We start from the raw sequence: 11370 nt of genomic DNA, 5'->3' as shown, positions 1-11370 counted from the left end.
ATATATATATATATATATATACGAGATTTGATAATAAATACCATTGACTCGATTAAATCATGCTCTCATGTTGTTTTTATTATTATTCTCATTAGTACATATCAGTATCCACATTGCACACACACATAATCACTGCATACAGCAACAGGTTGTATGTTGTTGACAAATCGACACACCATAGCATCATTACAAATTAAATCAGACCCATACATGTTAAGCAGGCGGGCATAAGATACACCATTTTGCATATGATATAAAAAAAAACACACAATGTTGACCACATGTGATGGAGAAGTCGTTCTGCACTTGTTTTCCTGAACATAAAACAGTGGAACAGTTTTTTAGAAGAAACATCTTTATTGCTGGGGGAAAACTGTCTAACGAGTGTCCAAAACTATCAAAAAAATAACCGCGTCTGTCTCTCGAAATATAAACAGCAAGCCAATGTTCCCCTGGCATCGTAGAAGGGTGGGTGTTTACAATACCCATAGCGGGGAGTCTTTGAAGCCGTTCTGTGGTTAGCTGATCATAGGCTAACACGCCTAGGAAATGTGTGTTTTTATTGATAATGCCGCCGTGGTGGCTGATAGTTCTATAGTGTTCATGACCGTTTTTGTCTCAATAGTAGTCCAAGAGCACCTGTCTCATGTTAGATATTTCAATGACTGAATCAAATACAGAATAACACAAGAGGTTCACTGTACGGGGTAGTGGATTTCTGAAACGGGTTTCCAATCTCACGTTCCCAGTTTTAATTAACGACACATTCCCTGAATGTCCTTCGTCAGCTTCCAGATTGAAACAGAATAAAGTGTAGCCGTTACCAAAGTCGTCACATGTTATGGCCAAGGATCTGTCCTTTAAATGTCTTCCTGTGGTTTGTATCAGCTGGTAAAATTCTCTGATATAGTGTTTTCTCTGGAAATTTGGTTGGAATGGTTTAGCAGGATAAGCCTGACAATGCCATGGTGCAATGCCTTGCTGTGTGCAAGTCTGACGCTTGGTGATACACTAACTTTCTTGACAAAGAGACTGGCTGAGACAATTTTAACTCTGTATGCATTGGCATCCGCTGTCATGAGAGCAAATTCGTCTTTAGAGCGCACAAATTTCAGCGACAGGTCGATTCCATTAAGTAACAGTTTTTCTTGAAAAAACAGGTCTGCATGTACTGGTGCAATCAATTCAACAATACTGCTATTTGCTGTGTAGCCACCTCTGGTCACCAGACCCTGGTTCTCTCCTTCTATAGATGTGTCATTCATGTGTGATGATGTATCCTTACAGAATAACCCGGTGCTGAACTGTGTGTCTAAAGTGTCCTTATTATAATTGATAAGACATTCTATCACACCTCTGTATGGATATGTATTGGATGATTGACTAATGAGCCGGTCTCCCAAATTAATATCGACTTGACTAAATATGCTGCATCCAGGATAATTAATAAATCCTACATTAGCATCCCTAGCCAGGTTTGAGCCATCAGCGTTTGTGATTCTCACCCGTGTGTAGATATATGAGTCATTTAGATCCAGGTAATCTTCACCCGACGATGAGATGTAAAACTCGATCGGCCCTCCATCAGTGATTGCAGATACAGGTGGGATTTCAATAAATGTACTTTTCTCAATGCTAGTCTGTGTGTATGGGACAGTAAAAAGATCGAGCTCTGTTTTTACACATTCTCCCGAATGACTGTGTAACAGTGCCATTTAGAATATGTCAAACGCTGCAGTTTTTGAACGACTGGTTCTGGGTCTTTTCACTCTGCGTGACGGTGTCCGTTTGGTGGCTCTCCTGCTAGGTTTTGTGGTTTTACGCTTTTTAGACAACGGCTGCCCTGGGGGTGGGGTCTTAGATGGTTTGGGCGTATACACATACAAGCCGTTACCGTCCTGCTTAGTGGTTGAGGGTCTGGTTATGTTGGTTATGACATCAGACACTATGCCCGATGCGGCTGTTTTTAGGTGTGGTTTGACTATGCTGACTCCTTTTTTAAACAGCGGTACTGCAAATCTAAACAAGCTACGGAACAACCCACCCAGACCTGTCCCATATTGTGTACTGGTCCCAACATACCCTCCGAGCTCTCCACCAGCCTGTGATAAGTAGTATTTTACATATTTTGAGTCATCAGTGTTGTAGACGGCCATCCTTTTTTTTTTTTTTCAAAAATGCTGGGTTATCGGTCGGAAGTGTAACTTGACAAACACTTTGCCATATAAAAAGGGTATGTGTTGATTTCGATCGTCTTTCAAATCAATTTCTATGTCGTCGATTAATGTCTTTGACACAGGTGTGTAGTGTGGGCTGTCAAATTGTAGAATAGGCAAGCGGCGGTCATCGTCTGCAATATTTATAGCTCTTAATAACCTCGCGTGGGCGTCACCCACAAGCTGGTAATCAACGATATCTGCATAAATAAAGATGTTATATTTTCCCCCGTATATGTCTGCGGGGTGTGGGGCATATGTGTTTTTATAATGAAGTACAAACGGGTCTCCTGTTTTGAATCCTAGGATTTCCGCCAGTCTCCCTTTAAATGTGAGAATAGTCCCCCTAGGCCCCATAACACAGGCATGGTTACTAACTGCGTTGTACTGCATTTTAATGTCTCCAGTGGCTTGGTGCTGCTGACATTTAAAATTAAATTCTTTTATTATCTGTTCCACAGATGCATAATGGCCCACAGACAGTTCGATCGTGGTTACGGCTAAGGTTCCATCTTTGACTGGGTCCTGAATTTCCACTTCCGAATCTGATTGTGGAAAAGTCCGCCATATGCGTGGGTACTGTATCTCTATAACAGCGACCTCATACGGCTGATCCAAAACAATAGGTTTTGCTAGCTTTGTTCTAAAATTAGATATCTTATTACCCGGGTAAACATGTGCTGAAGCATTCGAGAAGAGGCTTACATAGAAGCCTGCATTGTTGTTCTTTTTATTCATGCTTTCTCAGTCTATGCTCAGTGTTGAATGAATGTATGTAGAGCTGCGTCATCTGAGTTAATTACGCCTCAACGATGTCTTTTTCTGGAATCCACGAATTAAAGCTGTTGGGCCATCCTAGCCATTTCACTAGCACCTGCTTTTTCCGACCCACTTTTTTTCTAGCCAATATGTTTTCAATTTTAAATGTTTTGTTTTCATCAACAACCACACGTTGTATCTCAGGCTCATAAAATGACCCTTTCAATACCTCTCCTGCTAGATCCACTAGTCTGTACACTGGGGGCTGTCTCCCTATACGTTCCTTGACTGTGAAAATCTCATCGGTGTAGGTCTGCTCGTATCCTTTTCGAAACTTTCCTCTCAGTTTTGATATTCGTACAGTGTCACCGATATTAAATTTAAAGCGCAGTTCCCTCTGAGGTCTCGTTTTGTACAGCGCGTTAAAGACCGACTTCTCATTATGCTTATTCACCTCTGCCGGAGCCATTTGGATAGATCTGTGATAAGCATTGTTATATGCTTGTGTGAGATCTGGTATGACATCTACATATCTCCGGGAGTTGGCTGATGTTAAGTACTTCCACATTCTACCCTTGAAGCTACGATTGAATCTCTCGACAATACTGCATTTAACCTCGCTAGCTGTTGAGAAATGCTTGATATTATATCGCTTCATTAGCTGTTTAAAGGTTGCATTATAAAACTCTTTGCCTTCATCTGTTTGTAGTTTCACAGGGATCCTACCCTCACTAAGTATATCCTCAAAAGCAGCTGATACAACAGTCCCTGTGTCATGGTCCCTGTGCCTCCCCGGCCAGCCCAGTGTGGCCACAAGTGTTTGTTGTTTTTCTCTCACTCTGTCTCTCCTACCTGTCTGCCTGGGCGGAGCTCTGATTGGGCTCCTGCCCTTGGCCCACGCACCTGCAGCTGATCTCGAGCGGATTGCAGTTCTCTGGCTCTTAAGGCTGGGGCTCTGAGCTGTTCGTCGCTGGAATATTGAGTAACTCTCGTTAGTATTGCCTGGCTTCCTTGCGATTCTACTGTTCCCGTGTTTGCCTTCGACTTACCCTCGTCTGTGTAAACAGGTTTACCTGGATCAGCCCTTTTGTGACCCCTGGACCCTGTGAGTAGGAGAGTGAGCTGAGCTGCTTGTGTGGAGACTGTTTGGACGAGGAGCAGAGCGAGTGCGAAGAAGTGTGTCTCCCCAGCCAAGTGATCCCCGGGACCCTGGTGTTTCCCCCCCCTTCACGTGTATATAGTGCACCAGTGTGATTAATAAAGTGTCGTTGAACTGTGCTACCTCAGTCTGCGCCTGAGTCCGTTCCACTCCCGTGACACCCTGTCTTGTTTGTTAGACATCTAACCCATGCGTATTTTGAGAATACATCTATACATGTTAGCAGATATCTCACATTATCATTATCTGCCACATATTCACACATGTCAACCAGATCGGCTTGAAACTGTTTGTCGACCCCTGTCACCAATACTCTATTTCTGGGGAAATGGATCCTCGCAGGTTTGTGGAGTGTGTAAGTGTCGTCTTGTTCTAAATAATGTTTGACCTGAGATAGTGGAGGTGTTACATCTGATGCCTCCCCTGCTGCTATACGTAGCTTATTTAAACTGGCCAACCGCGCAGGATGGGCTGGATCATGATATATTTTATGCAATGTGCTTTCCATGATTTACAAACCACAAATGACTAAGATGTTGATGTTAACAAGTCTTTTTATTTAATTTTCACAAAGACACAATCACAGACAATGGATACTTGAACAGCACACAATAATAGGTTTTGTTTTACTTACCGTTTACGATGGCCATGTTATAAAGAACGATGTTAGTGTTGATGATCGCAAAGAAAATGGTGTGCTCTGCAGCGACTCTTGAGGCGTAAATGGCTCAGGGTTTCGGGCTCTGAACGTGTTTTTTATATAGGGTGGGTGTTTCCAAAAAGAAAAGGTATGTCTCCAATCAATTTAAATGAGACCCTACAGGGCTTTTGTCTTCTCAAGGAATTACAAAGGAGCCGATACTTTAAACAATAGGCGGGGCCCTTGTTCGCATGGTACTCTCAACTAGTGATACCCGCAGTGGGCTTTTACAATCCTGAACAAATTCAAACAATTAGCCAGCTGTTGAAAAGTTGGAGCGGGTCTGGGCGACTGGTTTTAGAAGTATCACTGTAGCGTTTATTTTCTAAAGGGCTGAATGTTATTTGCGACTATCTGTTGTGTTAAAAACTACTCTGAAACCATGAAACCCCTTACAGAAGAAATGGCCCGTTTGATCCATTTTTAAACAAATAAAATGCTTGCATCGGTGCAAGGTGTTGACACCGGAATCACAAAATGAGTGTATTTAAAAGACGATTAGTTTGAAAAGAGCGATACTGGCTGCTTATAGCATTTATTTTCTAAAGGACTGAATGCTATTTGTGACATTTACTGTGTTAAAAACTAGCTGGCTGGCTTTGTCAACAAAATGAGTGTATTTAAAGACGATTAGTTTGAAAAGAGCTATACTGGCTGCTTTGGGTGAAAAGACGACATTGTGTGCAGCGTTTTAGAAGTATCACTGTAGCGTTTATTTTCTAAAGGGCTGAATGTTATTTGTGACTATCTGTTGTGTTAAAAACTACTCTGAAACCATGAAACCCCTTACAGAAGAAATGGCCCGTTTGATCCGTTTTTAAATAAATAAAATGCTTGCATCGGTGCAAGGTGTTGACACCGGAATCACAAAATGAGTGTATTTAAAAGACGATTAGTTTGAAAAGAGCGATACTGGTTGCTTTGGGGGAAAAGACGACATTGTGTGCAGCGTTTTAGAAGTATCACTGTAGCGTTTGCTGAATGTTATTTGCGACTATCTGTTGTGTTAAAAACTACTCTGAAACCATGAAACCCCTTACAGAAGAAATGGCCCGTTTGATCCGTTTTTAAATAAATAAAATGCTTGCATCGGTGCAAGGTGTTGACACCGGAATCACAAAATGAGTGTATTTAAAAGACGATTAGTTTGAAAAGAGCGATACTGGCTGCTTATAGCATTTATTTTCTAAAGGACTGAATGCTATTTGTGACATTTACTGTGTTAAAAAACTAGCTGGCTTTGTCTCACTCTTAGTTCAACATTCCAAAATCCCGATTTTTAAATAAAATGATCGCATCAACCCTGGAAAGAAACCAAAACAGCTTCCACTCCGCCAAGAATGAAACAAGAAACAAAGAATTGCTTTTAAGAACACATGCATAACTGAATGTTGCGATACACCTAAGTGATAAAAATAGTTTAATTAAAAACCCTATGGTTTGATTAAATTAAAACCCCGTTAAAAACACAAACTCATATAACCCCTCTGATCCCCTGTGGTATTTCCACACCTGAACATGCATGCGCACACACACACGAAACTGGTCAAATCGGTTTGGTTGGCCGCCATCTTGGACTAGTGCCATCGTATTACTGAACGCGCATGCGCACACGCACGAAACCGGTCAAACCGGTTGTCAAACCGGTTTGGTTGGCCGCCATATTGGACAGGTGCCATCGTATTACTACTACTGAGGAAAGTAAGATCAGGCCAAAGACAACGTGTAAGCGTTCAGACATTAACAGCGCGAATGTCGGCCTGGGGCTCGGTCACTCAGGCGCAGCTGGCTGCCGGCGGAGCTCACGGGCGCGTCACTGCAACTCCCCCTGGCTTCTGCTCCGCGGCTGCTGAGTGAGCCCTCATCTGGGACTCTCCTCAGCTCTTTCCGGGACAGTGGCGCAGCTGCCCCTCTGTTGGTCTTCCTTGGTCTCTTGTGTTCTGGGGGCCTCTGGATGTCTGGAGTTTTGATCTCCTCCACACCTGCTTCACGCCCTGGAGGACGGGGCTGTGGCCCCCCCACACCCTCTAGCAGATTATTACATGAAGGAACCTTTTAAAAAAACAAAAAACAAGCGCGTCCATGCTCACAGGTGTACACACGGGTGATCACACCCACAAACTACACCCTTTTTGGCTCCTACCTCAAAGCACACTGTGTTCTGTTGATCTTATGTGCTGCACAATAATGTTTAACATTTAGTATTTACTGTCATATTCCCATATATCATTGTGATGTTGTTTATTCTATTACTCTTGTTCTCTTCTGCTTGCTTTCTTTTTTCTTTCTCAGCAGGTGATCCAGGTGATTGATATATGCATTTTTTTTCTCTGCCCGTTCTGTTGGTTTTTGTCTTTTGCCCTTCTCCCCCGTCCCTCTTCTCAGCTGTTTCTCTTTCCCTCTTTCTTTCTCCCCTTCTTTCCCCCAGTCAAGTCTGTCCCGTATTCAGTAAGTGAAAATAAAATAAACAATAAAAGGTGAATCAAATGGACCATTACGGCAAGGCTGGGATGGTCAGTTTGGTAAAGTAAATCCGTTGGGCATCTTTCTTTGCCTTTAGACAACAATTCTGATGGCAAAAGAGCCAAACGGGACAGGCCCCCCCCCCCAAAAAAAAAAAAAACAGCGCGAATGCTGTTTACCAATCCTGGCTCAGTCTGACCTCTGCTGTCCTCTGATGTCCTTCCATGACCCTTTCTCTTCTCTTCACCTCCAACCAGTTTGAGGCAGTCTGAGGTTTTTTATGTTAAAAGGGAGTTTTTCCTTTCCACTGTCACCAAGTACTGTTTATAGCATATCATCAGATAGTTGGGGGTTTCCCTCTAATAGAAACCATTCTGTGACAACTGTTGAAAAAGAAAAGTTTATTTGAACTCTTTCTGATTTCAAACTTTGAATATGGTCAAAGGTGAATATCTTCCAGAGCAGCACACAGTAAACTCAACACACTAAGAGTCAGCACATACAGAGGAGCTTAACAAAGGATGCTTGTGTCTTAAAAAAATAGAAAGTGTCACATTTCTGTGTCCTAAACAGTCTCAGATGTACCAGGTGACTTTAGATGGGTATGACTAGCAGTAAAGTTCAACATATCCAGGCTGTGTTAGCTGTTTCAATCAAACTTAAAACCCCAGTCAGAGGTTCTCAACACATTCACATTACAAGGGACATTTTGCAGGTCATTTGACTCTTCTCCTGCACAAAACGACCATTTGAATTCCAACTTCTCCCAACAGAGATGTTATCAGATAATAATGACGATAAAATCCATAATGAGCATAAAGATCTAAAAAATAAATAAATAAATCAGAAACTGGTTAAGCTCTTATTTGTGGCATAGAGCTGTAAAATAAAGATTTGAACTGCAGTTAATGATTTTCTGTCTGAGTGTGATCATTACTGCTATTTATTTCTAAGCTGATGGCTGCACATTAGAGCTTTGAGACTTTAATCTGGATCCATGGAAAAATGTCCTGCCCGGCAGGAGATCAGAGTAAATGAATGTGATTGGTTGAACACCTATTCTTGCTGTGCGTTCTGTGTTTCCAGCAGTGCGAAAGAGACTCAGGAGCAGATTCAAATTAGGTTGAAGAACATTTATATATTTTCTGCATTACCACATGAACTCAAACTCTGAACGTAACCTGCTCCAAACCAGATGATCTGTTAAGTACCAGTTACCATGATGATTTAGTGAGGCAAAAAGCAACATCTTCATGACACTAATACATTAATTTCACACTCCTAGGGTGAGTGAACACTTGACGTCGTATTGCAGGAAGCGAATAAGTCTGACAGGAAGTGGCAGAGTGTGAAGCAGTTTGAGTCGTTGGACTCCAACCAAGCATCGGATCTTCAGTCTGCAAAGCTGCATCAGAGGATGAGGAGGTACTGAAGCCAGAACACAGAAAGAAGGATGGTATCAAGATTTCAACCAAACTGAGGATTAACAAGGATTAACAAACTTTGCACTGAGAGTGCAGAGGGATGTTTTAAATGAACTCTGGAAACTGTTCTTTATTTTCTAAATACTTAGGAAATTAAATATAAATTTTATTTGACTTTCAGAACACTCAAAGACACTGTACACAGCAGAAAAATAGAAAACAAGCATAAAAACAGGCAATTTACAGAATCATAAAACAGAAAAGAGATTAAAATAGCAGAATAGAAAAGATTATGTGGGATAAGCTATTTTGAATTTTGAGTTCATTTTGAGTTTTGAGAATTTTGAGTTTTGAGTGTAGAATTCCAAAGTCAAGGAGCAGAGAAGTTGAAAGCCCTGCTCCCCATGGTGGCAAGATGGGGGAAGGGGACAGAGAGAGAAATGGAAGAAGAGGATCTAAGACACCCTGATGAACCAAATCAGAGCGATATGGAGGGGAGAGATGATGACTAGCCTTAAATGTATACAAAAGTATTTTAAAATTGCTGCGATATTTGACTGGAAGCCAATGAAGCTGCTACAGGACAGGGGTGATGTGGTGAATAGAAGGGATCCTGGTGATAATACGGGCAGCAGAGTTCTGGACACGTTGAAGCTTATGGATGGATTTTTGAGTAAGACCAAAAAGAAGTGAATTGCAGTAGTCAATCCGAGAAGTAACAAGGCTATGAACAAGAATGGCAGTGTCCAAATTAGAAACTCCTTTAGTAACCAAGGAGCCATAACCATTAAGGAAAATAAAGATAAAGGAGGGTGCAGAAAGCTTATTATTCAACCAAAAGACTCGTACACCCTAACAATAAAACACAAAAGCTTAGTTTGCATTTGTCTATCATCCTCCTGACCCTTACTCTGATTTCTCAGACTTTTTGTCTGACTTAGTGCTCAGTTCAGATAAAATAATTACCTGAATTTACCATCTACATGATAATGTAGATTATCATGTAGATAATCTACATTATTATCTAGCAACTTTAAACTCAAAAGGCATCTCCTAAATGGAAGTGACCACGCTCACCTTTTTAATAGCTCTTTGCTAGCTAAACGTCCCTTCTTATTTTAACAGTGCAGAAGACCATATTATAATATGCATTTGGGGACTTCAGATACTCAAGTAAGGGTTTCCATTCCATATGTCTTCAAATTCTGCTATTTTCCTTTGACTATAGTAAGTCAGTTTCTCCATTGTAATATCAGTGGCCATTTATTTCATTCATACATGAACTGAAGGCACCTGCATTTTTCTCCATGATAAGACTATCATCCCCCTGGCCTACAGGAATCCACAGTCAATTAGAGTTTACTCGAGTTGTATTGTATTGGTATATACAAGAGCACACATTTTTGCTTCACAGGATAGCTACATACCAACAATATCAGATATAGTCTAACAACAGTCTTCCAGCATTTCTTCAGTTTTGAGGAGGCCAATAGACAACAAAACGGAGTGCCTATTTCTTCTAAACATTTCCAGTATGTCAATGAAAGGAGAAAGATTTTGGAGTCACTCTGTTAATTAGAATGATCAAAATCTTTGATAAAAAAAAATATTGTAAATTATGAAATTGTTGGAGTAATACAACAAGCAAAAATTACATACACGTATCAACTAAAAAGTCTTCATCAGGGATGAGAGATGTGTCTGGGATATCAGGAGACCAACTAGTCAGGGGTGACATAAGTTCACATTAACTACTTGTGTTGTAATAGCGTCATTCTCATATTCACTGACTGTGTTTGAAACTTTAAACAAACCATATTCCATTCAGCTTCTTGTAAGTTTTTTTAAATGACCAATCTCCATGCCTCCAACCATGGCAGACCTTTATCATAAGACATCAAAGTTGTAAAGAACATGGAACTATGACCTTTCTTGTTTAGATGTTCAAGTGTGAGACTCTGAAGTTGAATAAATGAAGTTTCTTAATTATGGCTATTTATAATTATAGATATTAAGGAATGTCTTAAAGACAGAAAGACCTGGATGGCCTCTAATTTTCTGCTTCTAAATTCAAATAAAACTGAGGGTATTGCACCCAGCCCTAAAAATCTTAGAAATATGGCATCTAACCAGATTCTTACTCTGGATGGCATTACCTTGGCCTCCAGTAACACTGTGAGGAACCTTGGAGCCATTTTTGACCAGGATGTGTCCTTCAATACACGCATTAAACAAATATGTAGGACTGCTTTATCTCTAAAATTAGTATTATCCTGTCTCAGAGAGACGCTGAAAAACTAGTTCATGCATTTATTACTTCCAGGCTGGACTGTAATTCATTATTATCAGGATGTCCTAAAAACTCGCTGAAAAGCCTTCAGTTAATCCAAAATGCCGGAGCAAGAGTACTGACAGGGACTGGTGAGAGAGAGAGCAGATTTCTCCTATATTGGCTTCTCTTCATTGGCTCCCTGTTAAATCCAGAATCCTGCCCTCACATTCAAGGTCTTGAATAATCAGGCCCCATCTTATCTTATAGTACCATATCACCCCATTAGAGCACTTCACTCTCGCACTGCAGGCTTGTTCCTAGAGTATTTAAAAGCAGAATAGGAGGCAGAGCCTTCATTTTTCAGGCCCCTCTTCTGT

This window comes from Rhamphochromis longiceps, linkage group LG15 (genome assembly GCF_057381845.1).
Source record: "Rhamphochromis longiceps isolate RC_006_pf linkage group LG15, R_longiceps_female_GT1.1, whole genome shotgun sequence".
Taxonomy (NCBI): domain Eukaryota; kingdom Metazoa; phylum Chordata; class Actinopteri; order Cichliformes; family Cichlidae; genus Rhamphochromis; species Rhamphochromis longiceps.
This window is presented reverse-complemented; position numbering follows the sequence as displayed.